We start from the raw sequence: 20,067 nt of genomic DNA, 5'->3' as shown, positions 1-20,067 counted from the left end.
CGGGGCACGAACCCGTGTCCTCTGCATCGGCAGGCGGACTCTCAACCACTGTGCCACCAGGGAAGCCCTTCAACACATTTTTAAATAAACAAATGACAGGCAGCAACTATACCAAGCCACTTTGAGAAGAAAACAATAAGTGAGAGTCTAATATGCTCAGCTGATGAATTTATTCCCCTCCAAAACAATGAAGAAATGGATGAAAAACATGACACAATGTCCAACACAAATTAAATATTATTAAATAGGCATTTGAAGATATAAAACACCAAAATTCAAATTTTCTGGATAGAAATGGACAAAAACCAAGATGTGAAATGAGTTAATCAAACTCAGGAAAGAGATAGAAGAAAAAGTCAAATAGAAATATATACAGAGAAGCAAGAAGAACTACAATACTGCAGGCTGTGGAACTAAAACCACATTCACAGGAAGACAGCGATGTGAAAAGGCAGAGGGCTATGTACCAGATGAAGGAACAAGATAAAACCCCAGAAAAACAACTAAATGAACTGGAGATAGGCAACCTTCCAGAAAAAGAATTCAGAATAATGATAGTGAAGATGATACAGGACCTCGGAAAAAGAATGGAGGCAAAGATCAAGAAGATGCAAGAAATGTTTAACAAAGACCTAGAAGAATTAAAGAACAAACAAACAGAGATGAACAATACAATAACTGAAATGAAAAATACACTAGAAGGAATAAATAGCAGAATAACTGAGGCAGAAGAATGGATAATGACCTGGAAGACAGAATGGTGGAATTCACTGCTGCAGAACAGAATAAAGAAAAAAGAATGAAAAGAAATAAAGACAGGGCTTCCCTGGTGGTGCAGTGGTTGAGAGTCCACCTGCCAATGCAGGGGACAGGGGTTCATGCCCCGGTCCAGGAAGATCCCACGTGCTGCGGAGCGGCTGGGCCCATGAGCCATGGCCACTGAGCCTGCGCATCTGGAGCCTGTGCTCCGCAACGGGAGAGGCCACAACAGTGAGAGGCCCGCGTACCACAAAAAAAAAAAAAAAAAGAAAGAAAGACAGACTAAGACATCTCTGGGACAACATTAAACACAACAACATTCACATTATAGGGGTCCCAGAAGGAGAAGAGAGAGAGAAAGTTCCCGAGAAAATATTTGAAGACAATATAGTCAAAAACTTTCCTGGCATTGGAAAGGAAACAGCCACCCAAGTCCAGGAAGCGCAGAGAGTCCCATACAGGATAAACCTAAGGAGAAAACACCGAGACACATAGTAATCAAATTTGCCAAAATTAAAGACAAAGAAAAATTATCGAAAGCAGCAAGGGAAAAATGACAAATAACATACAAGGGAACTCCCATAAGCTTAACAGCTGATTTCTCAGCAGAAACTCTACAAGCCAGAAGGGAGTGGCATGACATATTTAAAGTGATGAAAGGGAAGAACCTGCAACCAAGATTACTCTACCCTGCAAGGATCTCATTCAGATTCGATGGAGAAATCAAAAGCTTTACAGACAAGCAAAAGCTAAGAGAATTCAGCACCACCAAACCAGCTCTACAACAAATGCTAAAGGAACTTCTCTAAGTGGGAAACACAAGAGAACAAAAGGACCTACAAAAACAAACCCAAAACAATTAAGAAAATTATAATAGGAGTATACATATCGATAATTACCTTAAATGTGAATGGATTAAATGCTCCAATCAAGAGACACAGGCTCGCTGAATGGATACAAAAACAAGACCCATCTATATGCTATCTACAAGAGACCCACTTCAGACCTAGGGACACATACAGACTGAAAGTGAGGGGATGGAAAAAGATATTCCATGCAAATGGACATCCAAAGAAAGCTGGAGTAGCAATTCTCATATCAGATAAAATAGACTTTAAAATAAAGAATGTTACAAGAGACAAGGAAGGACACTACACAATGATGAAGGGATATAACAATTATTATACCAATTATAACTATATATGCACCCAAAATAGGAGCACGTCAATACCTAAGGCAACTGCTAACAGCTATAAAAGAGGAAATCAACAGTAACACAATAATAGTAGGGGACTTTAACACCTAACTGACACCAATGGACAGCTCATCCAAACAGAAAATTAATAAGGAAACACAAGCTTTAAATGACACAATAGACCAGAGAGATTTAATTGATATCTATAGGACATTCCATCCAAAAACAGCAGATTACATTTTTTTCTCAGTGCGCACGGAACATTCTCCAGGAAAGATCACACCTTGGGTCACAAATCAAGCCTCAAAAAATTGAAGAATATTGAAATCATATCAAGCATCTTTTCTGACCATAATGCTATGAGTTTAGAAATCAATTACAGGGGAAAAAAACGTAAAAAGTACAAACACATGGAGGCTAAAAACTACATTACTAAATAACCAAGAGATCACTGAAGAAATCAAAGAGGAAATCAAAAAATATCTAGAGACAAATGACAATGAAAACACAATGATCCAAAACCTATGGGATGCAGCAAAAGCAGTTCTAAGAGGGAAGTGTGTAGCAATACAACCCTACCTCAAACAACAAACATCTCAAATAAACAATCTAATCTTACACCTAGAGGAACTAGAGAAAAAAGAACAAACAAAACCCAAAGTTAGTAGAAGGAAAGAAATCATAAAGATCAGAGCAGAAATAAATGAAATAGAAACAAAGAAAACAATAGCAAAGATCAGTAAAACTAAAAGCTGGTTCTTTGAGAAGATAAACAAAATTGAGAAACCATTAGCCAGAATCATCAAGAAAAAGAGGGAGAGGACTCAAATCAATAAAAATTAGAAATGAAAAAGGAGAAGTTACAACAGACACCGCAGAAATACAAAGCATTCTAAGAGACTACTACAAGCAACTCTATGCCAATAAAATGGACAACCTGGAAGAAATGGACAAATTCTGAGAAAGGTATAGCCTCCAAAGACTGAACCAGGAAGAAATAGATAATATGAACAGACCAATCACAAGTAATGAAATTGAAACTGATTAAAAATCTTCCAACAAACAAAAGTCCAGGACCAGATGGCTTCACAGGTTAATTCTATAAAACATTTAGAGAAGAGCTAACACCCGTCCTTCTCAAACTCTTCCAAAAAATGGCAGAGGAAGGAACATTCCCAAACTCATTCTATGAGGCCACCATCACCCTGATACCAAAAACAGATAAAGATAAGCCAAAGTAAGAAAATTTCAGACCAATATCACTCATGAATATAGATGCAAAAATCCTCAAGAAAACACTAGCAAACAGAATCCAACAACACAGTAAAAGGATCATACACCATGATCAAGTGGGATTTACCCCAGGGATGCAAGGATTCTTCAATATGAGCAAATCAATCAATGTGATCTACAATAGTAACAAATTGAAGAAGAAAAACCATATGATCATCTCAACAGATGCAGAAAAAGCTTTTGACAAACTTCAACACCTATGTATGATAAAAAATCTCCAGAAAGTGGGCATAGAGGGAAACTACCTCAACGTAATAAAGGCCATATATGACAAACCCACAGCAAACTTCATTCTCAAGGGTGAAAAACTGAATGCATTTTCTCTAAGATCAGGAACAAGACAAGGATGTCCATTCTCACCACTATTATGCAACATAGTTTTGGAAGTCCTAGCCATGGCAATCAGAGAAGAAAAAGAAATAAAAGGAATACAAATTGGAAAAGAAGAAGTAAAATTATCACTGTTTGCAGATGACATGATACTATACATAGAAAATCCTAAAGATGCTACCAGAAAACTACTAGAGCTAATCAATGAATTTGGTAAAGTTGCAGGATACAAAATTAATGCACAGAAATCTCCTGCATTTCTATACACTAATGATGAAAAATCTGAACAAGAAATTAAGGAAACACTCCCATTTACCATTGCAACAAAAAGAATAAAATACCTAGGAATAAACCTACCTCGGGGGACAAAACACCTGTATGCAGAAAACTATAAGACACTGATGAAAGAAATCAAAGATGACACAAACAGATGGAGAGATATACCATGTTCTTGGATTGGAGGAATCAATACTGTGAAAATGACTCTACTACCCAAAGCAATCTACAGATTCAATGCAATCTTTATCAAATTACCAATGGCATTTTTTACAGAACTAGAACAAAAAATCTTAAAATTTGTTTGGAGATATAAAAGACCCTGAATAGCCAAAGCAGTCTTGAGGGAGAAAAGGGAGCTGGAGGAATCAGACTCCCTGACTTCAGATTATACTACAAAGCTACAGTAATCAAGACAATATGGTACTGGCACAAAAACAGAAATATAGATCAATGGAACAGGATAGAAAGCCTAGAGATAAACCCACATGCCTATGGTCAACTAATCTATGACAAAGGAGGAAAGAATATACAATGGAGAAAAGACTGTCTCTTCAATAAGTGGTGCTGGGAAAACTGGACAGCTACATGTAAAAGAATGAAATTAGAACACTCCCTAACACCATACACAAAAATACACTCAAAATGGATTCAAGACCTAAATGTAAAACTGGACACTATAAAACTCTTAGAGGTAGGACAAGCACTCTTTCACATAAATCACAGCAAGATCTTTTTTGATCCACCTCCTAGAGTAATGGAAATAAAAACAAAAATAAAGAAATAGAACCTAATGAAACTTAAAACCTTTTGCACAGCAAAGGAAAGTATAAACAAGACGAAAAGACAGCCCTCAGAATGGAAGAAAATATTTGCAAACAAATCAATGGACAAAGGGTTAATCTCCAAAATATATAAACAGCTCATGCAGCTCAATATTAAAAAAGCAAACAACCCAATCAAAAAATGGGCAGAAGGGCTTCCCTAGTGGCGCAGTGGTTGAGAGTCTGCCTGCCGATGCAGGGGACACGGGTTCGTGCCCCGGTCCGGTAAGATCCCCCATGCCTCGGAGCGGCTAGGACCGTGAGCCATGGCCGCTGAGCCTGTGCGTCCGGAGCCTGTGCTCCGCAACGGGAGAGGCCACAACAGTGAGAGGCCCGCATACTGCAAAAAAAAAAAAAAAGGGGCAGGAGACCTAAGTAGACATTTCTCCAAAGAAGACATACAGATGGCCAAGAGGCACATGAAAAGCTGCTCAACATCACTAATTATTAGAGAAATGCAAATCAAAACTATACTGAGGTATCACCTCACACCAGTTAGAATGGGCATCATCAGAAAATCTACAAACAACAAATGCTGGAGAGGGGGTGGAGAAAAGGGAACCCTCTTGCACTGTTGGTGAGAATGTAAATTGATACAGCCACTATGGAGAACAGTATGGAGGTTCCTTAAAAAACTAAAAATAGAATTATTATGTGACCCAGCAACCCCATTACTGGGCATATTCCCAGAGAAAACCATAATTCAAAAAGACACATGCACCCCAATGTTCCTTGCAGCACTATTTACAATTGCCAAGACATGGAAGCAATCTAAATGCCCACTGACAGACGAATGGATGAAGAAGATGTGGTACATATATACAATGGAATATTACTCAGCCATAAAAAAAGAACGAAATTGGGTCATTAGTAGCGACGTGGATGGATCTAGAGACTGTCATACCGAGTGAAGTAAGTCAGAAAGAGAAAAACAAATATCGTATATTAACGCATATATGTGGAACCTAGAAAAATGGTACAAATGAACCAGTTTGCAGGGCAGAAATTGAGACACAGATGTAGAGAACAAACGTATGGACACCAAGGGCAGAAAATGGCAGGGGTGGGGGTGGTGGTATGATGAATTGGGAGATTGGGATTGACATGTATACTCTGATGTGTATAAAATGGATAACTAATGAGAACCCACTGTAAATAAAAATTTTTTTAAAGAAAAAGAAAAAAGTATATACAAATATCAACTCAATATGTTATACACCTGAAGGTAATATAGTGTTATAAGTCAATTATATCTCAATAAAATCTTTAATTTTCTTTAATTAAAAGATTTCAGAAGTAAAGATTAAATCACAAAATGCCCAAAGTAGATGAAAATTCAACTGAAAATATAATAAGAGATATAGCCAAGAGAAAAATAAATATATAAGGAGGTAAAATGATCAAAGAAAAGATGATAGCTATAGAGAATAGGCAAAAAAGATTTATATACATATAATTGGAGTTGCTGAAAAAGCAACACAGAACAATGGAATGAAACTAATATTTAAAACTATAATCCAATAGTGATTGTAGTAATGATTATACAACTATATATGACTTGTCAAAACTCATCAAATTACACACTTCAAATTGGTGAATTTTATTTTATATAAGTTATACCACCATAAAGTAGATTATAAATTAAATAAATATGAAGTGTTTAACCCCAAAGAAATATAATCCCAGAAAACTTTCTGAAAGTAAAAATGGCCTAAATCTACATGGTGAATATACCTATGTACATAGGAAAATTGACCAGAATAGTCAACTCTGAGATATATCAGAGTAAAACAATTTTAAAGGTAAAGAAAAAAATCCCCTTGGCAAATTTTCCAAATCAAATACAAAGTAAAGAAAATCAAGTTGTCATCCTATTGGATAATCATTAGTGCAAAACTAAAAAAATAGTGAAAGAAAGTATAACTGACAATTTGACCCAAAAAAAGGAAATCATAGAAAATATTTTATTAATCTAAAAGAACAAAAAAGGAAGAAAAAAGGGAACATAAAACAGATGGGTTCATCAAATTTACCAGTGCTGAAAGAAGAAATTAAAAGTTCAAGAAGTGTGGTGTTTTTTTAAAAAACTGTATTTGGCATTTAAAATTTTCCAACAGTTCTGGTTATGACAGAGTAACTAGCACTGGACTAGCCCTCCTGCCATAAATAATTACAAAACTAGACAAAATGTATAAAGAAACTTTTTTTAGATATTGGGACAACAGGTAGTACAGAACCGTGATCCCTAAGAGAAGAAACACCCATATGAGCTCCACCATAACCTGGCTTTCTTCCTGGAGACAGTTTCTAGAGCACAGTACAAAGAGGTAGAGCCCAAGCAGAGAACAGTGGGCTCATTGAGCTGAAGAGGCAGAAATTAGATTTTAGGGCTGTTGAAACAGCTGAAATTTGTGAGGCAGCATACTGAAAAGGAGAGAGCTGCAAGAGAAGGAGATTCAGAAATCTGCATAGGGGGTCCCCTCAAGTGGTTGACTGGATACGCAGCTGAGCAGAGAGAGATGAGAGTCTGCAAAGCGTGGCAAAGAACAGCTATGGAGAAGTTGGGAGCCACACAGAGACTCCAGCTGTCTCACAGGACTGGGAGACATAGCAGTTCCAACCAGTCAGAGTGGCTGAATAATGATGCAGTTCAACTGAGTCCTCAGAAAGGCCACATCTTAGGAGTAGAGCTAGTCTAGCCCTTAAGTGAGGAATACTCTAAACCAGGCCTAACAAGGCTTAAAACAAGCCTTGAAGAAAAAAATCAAATGGATTCACCAGTACGTCGATTGCCTACTAAAATGAACCTCAACAAACTTTAAAGCCACGTAATTCCCACAGCGTAGAATGTACAATGTACACATGACAATCAAAAATCAATGGACAGGTGAAGTTCTAGTAAAATGTGATTCAAAATCAAGGAAAAAAGTTAAGAGAAACAAACTCAACATGACAGGAGATGTTGGAATTAACAGACACAGACTTTTAAAAAGCCATTATAAAAATGTTTAAGGGGGCTTCCCTGGTGGCACAGTGGTTGAGAATCTGCCTGCCAATGCAGGGGACACAGGTTCGAGCCCTGGTCTGGGAAGATCCCACATGCCGCGGAGCAACTAGGCCCATGAGCCACAACTACTGAGCCTGAGCGTCTGGAGCCTGTGCTCCACAACAAGAGAGGCCACGACAGTGAGAGGCCTGCGCACCACGATGAAGAGTGGGCCCCACTCACTGCAACTAGAGAAAGCCCTCGCACAGAAACAAAGACCCAACACAGCCCAAAGTAAATAAATACATAAATAAAACACAACAAAACTTGTAAAAAAATGTTTAAGGGTTTAAAGGGAAAAACCGAACATAGTGAGTGAACAATTGGGGAAATTCAGTAGGTAAAGGGAAACTATTAAAAAGCATCAAATGGAAATTCTAGAATTGAATACAATATCAGAAATAAAAAATTTGCCGAATGGGTTGAGGGCAGATTAAATACTGCAGGAAAAAAAAGATCAGTGAACTTGAAGGCAAGTCAATAGACCTATCCAAAGTGAATCCCAGGGAGAAAAAAAAATGCAAAAATTGACCAGAGCCTTAGTGACCTGTAGGACAATATTAGGTAGTCTAGCACATGTAATTGAAGTCCCAGGAGAGGTGAGATATTATAGCATGCAAAAATATATTTGAGGGCTTCCCTGGTGGCGCAATGGTTGAGCGTCCGCCTGCCGACGCAGGGGACACGGGTTTGTTCCCCGGTCCGGGAGGATCCCACATGCTGCGGAGCGGCTGGGCCCGTGAGCCATGGACGCTGAACCTGTGCGTCCGGAGCCTGTGCTCCGCAACGGGAGAGGCCACAACAGTGAGAGTCCCGCATACCGCAAAAAAAACAAAAACAAAAACAAAAACAATATATATATATATTTGAAAAAATAATGGCTGAAACATTTCAAGCATCTCAGATATTATGAGAAAATATCACCCCACAGATCCAAGAAGCTCAAATGCTAAAAACAAAGATAAATAGAAAAAATCTTGAAGACAGAGAAAAATGAAAAAAAATTAAACAATGATAAAACATTGACTTAGAAATAACGCAAACCAGAAGACAATGGAACGACATCTTTAAAATACTGAAGGGAAAAAAACTGCTAACCTATAACTACAATTCATGCAGTGAAAAGGCAACCAATAAAAGGAACCAGAACTCCTTGGAGAAATAACTGATTCCAGGACTAGGACATGGAAAGTACAATATGAACCTGGGACATCTTATAGAGCCAGGAAGTACTGATGAATGTGGAGGGAATGGTTAAGTTTGAAAATCATCATTTTGCAATCATCATAGTAAAATAATTGGCTCAGGAAAATAGGTGCTAAATCTATAGGGAAGTTGATAAGGAGCAGGATATTTACAAGGTCTTAAAATTTCTCCACAAAGATGGCTTATTAATTGCAAGGAAAAAACAAGTTGATAGAGCAGACAACACCTTGACTGGGTAATCCAAATCAATATCACCAGCGATGGGCAAGTGAGCATGTGTGCCTTTAAATGTGATGTCCTGAAAAGAACACAATGTCACATGTATATTATTACTACCCAGGATGTGTAAGCTAAATCTAATCACAAGGAAACAAGGAGATGCAATCTTAAGTGCATAAAATTACCTAGGGAGTGTACTTGCCAAAAATGTTTAACCTGTTTAACATAATCAGAAAAATGCAGAGTGCAGAACATTCCATAAGATGGCTAGCCCAAGCTCTTTAAAAAGTCAGTACCATGAAAGCTACCCAAAAAATGTGTAAGGGAGAACTGTTCTAAGTTAAAAGAGAATAAAGAAACATAATAACTAATTGTAATATGTGACTCTTGACCCAATCCTGGATCTAAAGAAAAAAAAAATGCTATTAAAGTAAGTTTGGGCACAAATGGTAGAATTTAAATATGAACTGGATATCAGAAGATATTATTCAATTAGTGTTAGACGTTTGGAGTGTGGTAATGATCTTGAGGTTTGTCGGAAAATGTCCTTATTCTTAAAAGAAATATATGCTGAAGTATTTAGGACTAAAATGTCATGATGTCTACAATTATTTTCAAATGATTCAGAAAAACAAAAAACTAGAAATAGAGAGAAAGCAAATGTGGCAAAATGTTAATGACTGATGATTAGGGAAAGGATATATGAGCATTCAGTGCACTATTCTTTCAACTTATATGTAAGTTGAACATTTTTAAAATAAAAAGTTGAAAGAAAAATAAAACAGGAAAAATGACCTTGGAGAAAACAAGGCTAACTCAGGGAACAAGAGAAAATATACATACAGGGACTTCCCTGGTGGCACAGTGGTTAAGAATCCATCTGCCAGGGCAGGCGACACGGGTTAGATCACTGGTCCGGGAAGATCCCACATGCTGCGTAGCAATTAGGCCCGTGCTCCACAACTACTAAGCCCACATGCTGCACCTACTGAAGCCCACGGGCCTAGAGCCCATGCTCCGTAACAAGAGAAGCCACTGAAATGAGAAGCCCATGCAGGGCAATAAAGAGTAGCCCCTACTTGCCACAAGTAGAGAAGGGCTGCACGCAGCAACGAAGACCAAACACAGCCAAAAATAAGCATTTTTCTTTATTTTTCATACCTTTTAGGATTTTATTGGAACTAAAGATTTTAGCGAAATTATTCTAATTATTTACCTAGAACTGTGACCCAAAGAGACTGTGCTGTATATTTGTTTCTAAACGTAGATAAAATGACCAGAAAGGAAATTTGGTTATTGATGCTCTGTGAAGGCCATTGGTACTTTTAACTGCTTCAGAAATTCAGGGAAACAGGACTTCCCTGGTGGTCCAGTGGTAGAGAATCCGTCCTACAATGCAGGTGACATGGGTTTGATCCCTGGTTGGGGAACTAAGATCCCACATGCCATGGGGCAACTAAGCCGTGTGCCACAGCTACTGAGGCTGCATGCCTCAAACTACAGAGCCCGCATGCCACAACAAAAGACCTGACCCAGCCAAAAAAAAAAAAAAAAAAAAAAAACACACACACACACACACACACACACACACACACACACACACACAGTATCCTCAGGGAAACTTGAGACGATATTACAAGCATAAAAAAGAACAGGCTACTCTCAAACCAGAAAATTCCGTAAACAAGACAACACTCTTAGAAATTAAAAATTTGATCATTAAAAAAAATTCCAATAGAAGAACCAGTAGATCAGAAAATAGATGTAAAAAACAACAAAATAGGAAGTGTGAGAGAAAAGATAAGAGCTATAGAGGATCAGTCCAGGATTCCACCATCTGACTAATAAAAGCCCTAGAAACTGGAAATAGAAACATGCGAGGGGGGAGTATTTTCAAAAAAATAAAACAAGAAAATTTCCTAGAGCTGAAGAACATTTGACTTCTATCCAAGATCCCAGAACAATGAATGAAAAATAACTCCACTGAGGCATACTTACATCATTTTTGTGGAAGTTCAAGATGCTGGGGATACAGAGATGGTTAAAAGATTCCAAAGATATAAACAAACACACTGACATGTCACCTACAAAGAACCAAATGTCAAGCAAGGTTCTGAACATTTTGACCAGATGGCTTGATGCTCACAGTCACTGACAGAGTGCACCTCATACCAAGTGGTCTCCCTGGGGAAGGCCCCTATACTTTGTCCAACACCACTGTTACTGGCATATCTTTCTTTTTCATAAGAAACTGAATCACCAGAGAGCAGGAATACCAACTTATTCATCTTTATATCCCTGTCTCTTCTTTATTTCTAAAGTCCTGCAAAATATATACAAAGTTCTTTTGAATAAGCTACAGTCAGTCTCTGTCTCTCTGTCCTTATCTCATCGTTTCCTTCCCTCCCATTTTCTGTCCCTTTCTTTCTCTGATCCCTTGTTCATCCTGGAAACACTGATCAAGACCTAGTGTGCTGGGTCAGGGGCTATCAAGTGAACAAAGACCATTAGTGGTTTCCAGGAGTTCACAACTGTGAGGAGACAGACCCCATGCAGCACATGGCCCTCCTGGGAGCCTGGACATCTTCCTCCCCAAATTACAGCACAGAATCCAGATGTACCTACACAATAGTTTAACGTTTCTTATTCTTAAACTTGAGTTAAACACAGATTGAATTTTCTATTTTTCTAATTTAAACACTTAGCTAAGTTTTAACTTATGGAATTTTGTAAAAGGTCAGGGCTCCTTAGGGAAGAAAATGTTCCTCCTTCACATCATCCAGGGAGAATCCATACGTTCCTTCCATCTTTGTAGCCCCTCCCCCTGTGAGTTGTTCCTTGAAACAGGAGGCCACAAGATGCAGACGAGGCCTCATCAGCAGAACTGGGCCTGATGATGACAGTGTGAGTGGCCCAGGGACTCTGAGTGCCTTGGAAGGGGGACTGGGAGAGCGAGGCTCTTCGCAAACAGTTCCCAGATGAGCATCGCCCCCTAGTGGCCATAAGTGGGAGCTGCAGTGCTCTCAGCCAAAGAAATGCCAACACAGTGTAGGGCTTTCCACACACATCCTCCACCCCATCCCACCCCACCCCTACCCCGCAGACGCTGGACCCCCTTTTCAGAGTCTGGCCTGTGTAAAAGACACAGGCTACCTGGATCTCCGTTTACACAATCTCCCTGGGTCCTGGGTGGAACTTACAGGTGTGCTGGACTTTCCTTGCCTGTGCCAGACAGAGCCCCTGCCTGCCCAGGCCTGTTCTGTGAGGGCAGCTGCTTCCCGTCGCACCCCTCTGGGCATCAGAACCTTGATAACGAAGCTTAGCTTCAGCACTCTTCCCTTGCACAAGTTCCTTCTAATGCCAGGGGAGAGGACTTAGAAAATGTTCATATGGACACGTTTAGGCAAAATCTACAAAAGTAAGATATTTTTGGTATTATTTTTCCAAAAGAGGGTCCCACAAACTTTTTAAGCTTTCAACCACACAAAGTCTATACACATCTGACCCTAATGGTTGCATAGGGGCCACTTGGTGTAGAGCTCTCTGAATAGTTCTTCCACTCAAATGTCCAGTCCCCAATCCCACTTCACCCCCTGGAGGCCGCAGAGGACTTTGACAGGGCAGTCTGTGCAGGGGTCAAGAACATGGGTTTACAGGTCAGACAGATGTAGGTCTACCTCCCACTTCTGTCCCTAGGCATGCTACTTGATTGTGCCTCTCTTTCTTCATCTGAAAAACAGGGATAATAATTGTACAACCTCTGGGCTGCTGTGAGTACAGAATCAGAGAATGCACAGAAAGACTTCCGTTTGATGCCTGACCAGTAGGAGGCTCCAGGAGTAGTGGGTACGGGAAGGTCCATAAATAGATACCTACCCTGGGAATAAATATATATACCCCTAACTTCAATTCAACTCTCTATGTTAAATTGGACCAAGTAAAACTGCCAGTATTTCACTGTTTTTTGACCTACAAAAATGGCAGTTTCACGTGATTTCCCCTAATAGAACATATGATGACAATAATTACATAGGGTGGCCGGGGTGTGGCTATTGGTAGGGACCCCCAGTCCCTCATGGTGTATCTGTGCTTTGCCTGGAGAGGCTGAAAGAGGCAGTTCGATTCCTTGCTCTCTTCTCCCTCCAGGAGCCCCGCTCTGTAGCCATAAAGACCTCTGATACAAAGTAAGTCCTGGGATGTAATGTACAGCATGGTGACTATAGTTAATAACACTGTCTTGCATATTTGCAAGTTGCTAAGAGAGCAGATCTTCAAAGTTCTCATCACAAGGAAACAATTTTTGTAACTCTGTGTGGTGATGGATGTTAACTAGACTCATTCTGGTGATCATTTTGCAATATATACAGATATTGAATCATTATGTTGTACACCTGAAACTAATATAATTTTACATATCAATTATACTGCAATAAAAAAACTTATTTAGAAAGTTCTCATCAGCCAGACCACAGAGGGTCCCCCTGCCCCCAGTACTCTATGAAATGCTGTCGGTCCCTCCGTGGCGCCAGCTGCTCTCTGGACCACAGCTCCTGTTTGGGAGGTGCTGGGACTCTCCTGGCCTCTTCCTATCCCAGTCCTTGGCACCTAATCCAGAATCTCTCTTTCCTCACCCCACCCTCAGGAGAGCAGGGGAAAGTCTGGTGGGGAGGGAGCCAGGCCCAGATGGAGTCGGCACTGCAGAGGCCCCACGTGGTGGCCAACCTCCTCTAGCCTAAAGCTGTCCCTGAGAATCACAATCTCACAAAAGTACCCTCTGGCTGTTCTTATTTAACTCGTTCCACCCCAAGTGGCCCCCAGGCCACACACTCTCTGAGACCACACGCAGAATCCCAGAGCCCCTGCCACGGGCATGAAGCACACAGTCCAGACAGGCGAGCTGGGTGCTCAGCCGGTCCCTCAGTCAGACCACAATCCCAGGAGCCCTCAGGGATCAGAGGGGAGGATGCCACGCAGACTGTGCCGTGGGAGTTCTCTGAGAAGCAGAGGCTGACTGAGCTGGGAGGAGCCAAGGTCCACCAGGGTGAACGCAATGAAAGAAGGGGGAGGAAGGACGGGGTGGACAGCCGCCGCGACACAGGCAAGTCAGTTTCCACCAGCCCCACGGGAGCTCTGGAACAAAGATGTCCAAGGTTTCCCGTTCAGAGTCCCTCACTGGGCAGAAATAGCCAGGTCCTATGCCATGGTCATGCTCACACTGGCTGGGCTCAGCTCAAAAATTGAAACTGACCTTGAATGTGGACCCAGGCGCTGAGACTGTAAGCTCACCTCAATCCTCGAAGCTTCTCGAAGGAGAGAAGCGGGCAGTGCAGCTCTGTGCCTGCCACAGTGCATGCCTTGTGCTGCGTGGACTTGCTTTTCCACACACACGGGGCAGACTCTGGGGGCCTGTCTTCTTTCAGGAAACTCTACAAGAGGGAAGGTAGGGGGATGAAATAGAGACCCCATTCACTGCAGGTGGTCCTGGGGCCACAGCTTGTACCCATCGCCTCCCTCCTCTACCACGCATTCTAAATTCCTCTTGCCCTCAGCTACCACCTCTGTGGTCTCAGTGGTTTACCTGTGGTATGACCCAAGCCCTGGTTCTTGAGGAGTCTGAGCTTCTGGAAACAAGGAAATGCACCATCCAGATCCTCCTTCAAGAAAAGATGTGCTGACCAGCTGGGAGGAGTGTGATTGCTGACCATCTCCAGCTCTTCATTTCATCGGCATGGGGCCCAGCCCATAACTGAGCAGGGTGGCGGCACAGGGCCTAGATTTGTACCAGTCTTTGCTCTGGAGCTGCCCCACTGGGCGGCAGTTTATCATATTTGCATTTCCATCTGACGGCCCCCCCTGCTCAATACTGCCCTCTTTCCTGTCACAGCTGTTACCCTCCAATGAAACCCCTGCACCTAACTCTGCATGCCTAACTCTGTCTCAACAACTGCTTCCTGGAGAGCCCAACCTGTAACACTTGGTACCAGGACTGGCCCAAGAAAGCATCCACCATGGAAGAGGCACCATGCAGACAAAATGACTCAGGCATCTTTTATCGGTGGCCATCCCATTGCCAGCACGATGGACACATGAACAAAGTAACAATGATGGCAGAGACAGAGGCTATGCAAGGGCCCAACAGCACGGATTCACACTTAACAAGGACAGTCTAGCTGCTGCTGCTTCTGAATGTCCAATTGGCCAGCAACACAGACCAGTGCTAAGCCCCGTGTGTACTATTCCATGAAGAGACCAACCAGCCACATGGTAGCACGTTGACTACCTCGGGTCCCTTCTATCCTCAAAGGTCAACAGTTCATTTTCACAGGGATAGACATCTAGTCTAGGTGTAGGTTTGCCTTTCATGCCCATAAGGTCTCAGCCAGCACTAGTGGTTATGGAATGCCTGATTCACAGATGCTGAATCCCGTACAACACGCATCTGTTCCAAAACTGTACCCAAGATTTATTTTCATCGTGTATGGTGAGACATGCAGACGTGAAAATGATTGTCATGAAGGAAGAAATTTATACTTACGGATTTCTAGAAACAGGGACCTTCCATACCGTGCCACACAGGATCACCTAGGGAAGGACCAGTGTTGTTCAGGATGCAGAAGAGGGGCAGAGCGTAGCTTGAGCCTTTATCAGGGTTCTTGTGAGAAGGAATGGGCAAGGCAGGGCGGTACCCTGAGTCAGTTTAGGATTGAATAGTTTGAATGGCTTCCTTGGGCTCTGGGCTATAGAGCTGGACCCTAGTTAATAATTGGTACCTCGCCCTGGGGTGTTTTGGAACAAGGTATGTGAAAGTTTGATAAAGGAACTAGTTGGAGATGAGCTCTGGATTGGTCGGTTCGGTTCGTATATCAAAGGCGCACTTGCAGGGAAGTTGTTTGCTATCTCTAGGAATTTGTGAGCCCTGGGAGGGGCAGTCTCTCCAACATCAAGGCCCCAAATGCCAGAGGATCAAGAATACAGGAAACGAGAAAATATAGTCAATACAACATCCAACCAGGGAATTCCCTTACAGCAAAGGAAGCAAGGCATAATCACAGGATTCACTGGTGATATCACCTGCCACACCACTCAGAGGCAGAAGTTCAGGGATTCGGTGTCTTCCAGGGTATCCAACCAATGTGTCATGGTCCCACAGACCTGCCTTGGGTCAGGATTCAACCATCTTTGGAGCTATATTATACCACTCAGCCTCTCTGTCTATTAAATCCTGACCTTCAACTCCAGCTCTTTTTTCTTCACCCACTGTATGAGATGAAGGATTCTTTGTAAGATGCCAAAGAAACCCTCAGGCTCTCACACTTGTTTTCAGTTGTTTGTTAATTGCCCTCAGCTTTTCATTATGTGTCTGTGGGTTATCGACCCAACTATTCATTCCCATCTATCCACGCATGTGTGTACAATTACATACACACACATACCTTTTAGTGCCTGATCATCACACAGGCTAGTTCGTTATTCTCTACCTGCACATTTTCCCAAGTCACCACCAGTGAAATGTTTAACAGTGGAAATACCAGCCCGAGCTGGGGGCTGTCCTGGGATGTGGTCCTCATTGCCAGCTGGGTGATGGTGTGATCAGTCCCCAAACTCCATCTTACTGACTAATCTTTTGGACCACTCCTGAAAACAGATGCTGAGATGGAGTTAGGAGTCCAAAAGTTTTATTGGCGAGTAGGACTTGGGAAAAGAAAAAGGCAAAAGCTGGAGTGAGCAGGGAGAATTCTCCAGCTATGATGCAGGCCTGCTGAGGTCTCTGCCTGCCCACCAGGGAGCTCCGGAGCACATGTCACCCATTAGAGAATCCAGCGCTGGCAGGGAATGGCCGGGCCCTTATGACACCACCTTGTCGGGCTGCTAGTTGGAGGCCACCCTGAAAGGATGTGCCCTCAGCTGGAAAACTGAGGTTGACCCTGAAAGAGACAACTACAACTGAAGTTGTTAGCTCACCAAATGCTTGGCGGTTGGGCAGCGAGTCCTTTCTGGAAGAGGTATCTGAGAGGAGCATCTCCCAGCACAACAGAGATGATGACAAGACAGCCTGAGAACTGTTTTCATGTGAGCCTGTGCGGAGTACAGTCAAAACACAGAGCTGCTTCTCTGGTTAATAAAGTGGTGTTGGGTAGAAGTTTACCACGAAGATAAGGTGGGAGGGGATATTGCAGAGAGAGGGAACCAAATGGTCAAAGACAGAGGAAATGCAAAACATGGGCATGTTCTAGAAAAATACAGAGAACCCAGAGAAGCCGAAGCATAATGTTGGCAGGTGGGGGAATGCAGGCATGAGTGATCAAAGGGGACACACAGGACCTTGTTTGCCTGGCCACAGAACTCCAGCCTACAGCCGACACAAGACACCTGAAGAATGTTCATCAGGAAAATGACACGATCAGGTGTGAATATCCGTATTCTGGAAGCCGTATGGAAAAGAGAAACCAGGAGGTAGAGAGGACATGGGCCAGCAGAGAGCCGAGGCGGGATGGTCAGAGGAAAAGGACAGTCTACCTCTGCAGGAGGAGGAACTGGCTGGATGTGGTAAGGGACTGACTGTGGGGCTGGATGAAGGGAGGAGGCCAGGACGTGCCTTGGTTTCTGGCTTGGGCATCCAGTTGGCTGTTCCCCTGCCCCCAAAAGAGACCTATCCACGCGCTTTCTCTTTCTCTTTCCCTTGACCTCTGGTCTCTTCTCCCCAGCCCAGGTCCCTCACACCACTGGACACCACTTATCCTCCTGTCTACCTGATACACATGTACAGGAGACAATACAGGAAGACATTCCAGCAGAGCCTACCAGGCATTTCCCAGTGGGCAGCTCACAGCCCCCGCCCAGGCCACCTCTCAGTCCCAAGCTCTGGGACTCTTTGTCCCATAGAAATGGGTGGTCCAATAGTTAAGCCCCCCGCAACCCCCCACCCACCCCTGGCTGCCCAGACCTGCCGGTCTATTTTCCCCTTCTGCCCTGCCCGCCACCTCCCTGCTTCAGCCCCTGAGCCTACACTTTCCTCTTGTATTTCCCACCCCAGGGCCCTCCACTTGCAATGTCTAAACCATCAAGAAACGATTCAAATGTCACCTCCTCCTTGATGCCCCCATTTGCCCCAATCTCTACTGGCCTCGGAGTTGTCCTCTCCACCCCTATTGTGAGGTTCTACACACTTGTAGTTCTCCTTTGCTACATGTCAAGAACCCAAAGACAGTGTCTGTTCCAGGCAGGGCCTTGCTCAGAGCAGGGGTAGGGGAGGGTCCAGGGAAGAAGCAAGAAGCCAGAGCCAAGACCCGGTGACCAGGACAGAGGGCAGGGGATGGTGCAGAAAGACAGGTCGTGGCGTCTCAGGGCAGGAGGAACTGAGTGTCAGTGGCTCTGTCACCACCACTGTGCCTTGGCAGGGCAGCCCAGCCAGAGCTGTCAGGGCCTGCAGCTGCAGAATCAAGGCTCAGAAGCAGCGCCAGTGCAGGTGGTGCAGCGGAAAGCAACATTCAGAACCTCAGCCACAGCTCTTCCCTTATAGCCACTGAAAGACCTGGGGAAGGGCAAGCACACAGGGGCTCGGGTAAGAGTGGAGAACTTGGCCATCAGTGGTAATGAGCCTGGGTTTGTATTCACTGGCTGCTGAAACCTGGGGTGTTCCACTTGGACTAATAATAAATGTCAGTAAGTATCATCTGCTGTACTACCAGGGCGCCAAGTGCTTCATATGCATTCTTCTAGCAGTGGGACAAAGGCTTGGGGCTTAGGAAGGGAGCAGAGTGGTGTGTGTCATAGCGGTACCACCCTGTTCTGGAGCCCTGCCATTAGGGAGGAGCCCGGCCAGCTCTCAGCTACCTGAAAATGACGCGGCCCACGTGGGGCCTGTGCCCTCCCCCTGTGTGGGCAACAGAGGAGGGGCCAGCAGGGCCTCTTCTGACAGTCGAGAGGCGGGGAGAGTCCCTCACATGCCCCAGGCCCCCACTCCCGAGCGGGCTGCTGGCCGAGGCATGGGCACTCTCTCGGGACACCTGGCTCTGGCGCTGCTCATCTATCACAGTGGGCTCTACTGTACAGTGATGGTGTCCCGGGCCCTCTCGCGGAGCCAGGAGCTCCTCTTCCCCCCACTCCCCGCCAAGGACAAGCAAGGCCAGAGGTGGTGGCAGCGGGTACGTGCAGAGGGAATGGTGAAGATGGGTGCCGGCGAGATGCTGATCTTGGGACAGTTCTTCCCACCTGGAACCAACTGTTTTCCCCTGATAGACTGGGAGGATCCTCAGTGACCTTTCCAGCATCACAATGCGTGTCAGCGTGCCACCGTCTTTGGGTTCTTCCTGCTCAGTGCCCTGGTGAAGCTCATGAGACAGGCGTGGCTGGCTCAGCGGAGCATGAAGCTGGAGCGGGCGGCCACAGCCTTGGCCCTGGTTGTGAAGCTGCTGGAAATGGTGGCCCACATCGAGCACAGGAGAGCCCTGGAGACCCGAGTGCACACCATGCTGACGCTGCCTGACTTCCTGCTGGCCCTGGTGCTCATCGTCAAGGTCTGGGTCCCTGACCACTCTGGGTGCTCAAGGCCTGGCTATGCTGGTGTCTGGCTCCTGGCTGCTGCAGGTGACCTCGATACTGTATGCCCCACTTTCTGGGCAGCCCTAGTGGGCAGACAGCCCCGCGGACCTCGCCTTTCTCACTACCTTGTTCTTCTGGCAGCTGGGCTTAGGGGCTGCTGTGCTGGCCACTGTCTATGGCCTCTTCAGCCTCTGGCACTGTCGCTACTCCTCCTGGGTGGGATTTCCAGGGGCCAGATACCAGCCGTGTCCCACTGGTGACAGAAACAGAGAGCTTGAGATGCTCAGGGCAGAGGCTGTGCTACAGGATGGAGACATCTAATCTAAAGACTGTCCTGAGCTTCCCTGGTGGCGCAGTGGTTGAGCGTCCGCCTGCCG

The sequence above is a fragment of the Lipotes vexillifer genome, unplaced genomic scaffold, assembly GCF_000442215.2.
Source record: "Lipotes vexillifer unplaced genomic scaffold, Lipotes_vexillifer_v1.1 scaffold263, whole genome shotgun sequence".
NCBI lineage: Eukaryota > Metazoa > Chordata > Mammalia > Artiodactyla > Lipotidae > Lipotes > Lipotes vexillifer.
This window is presented reverse-complemented; position numbering follows the sequence as displayed.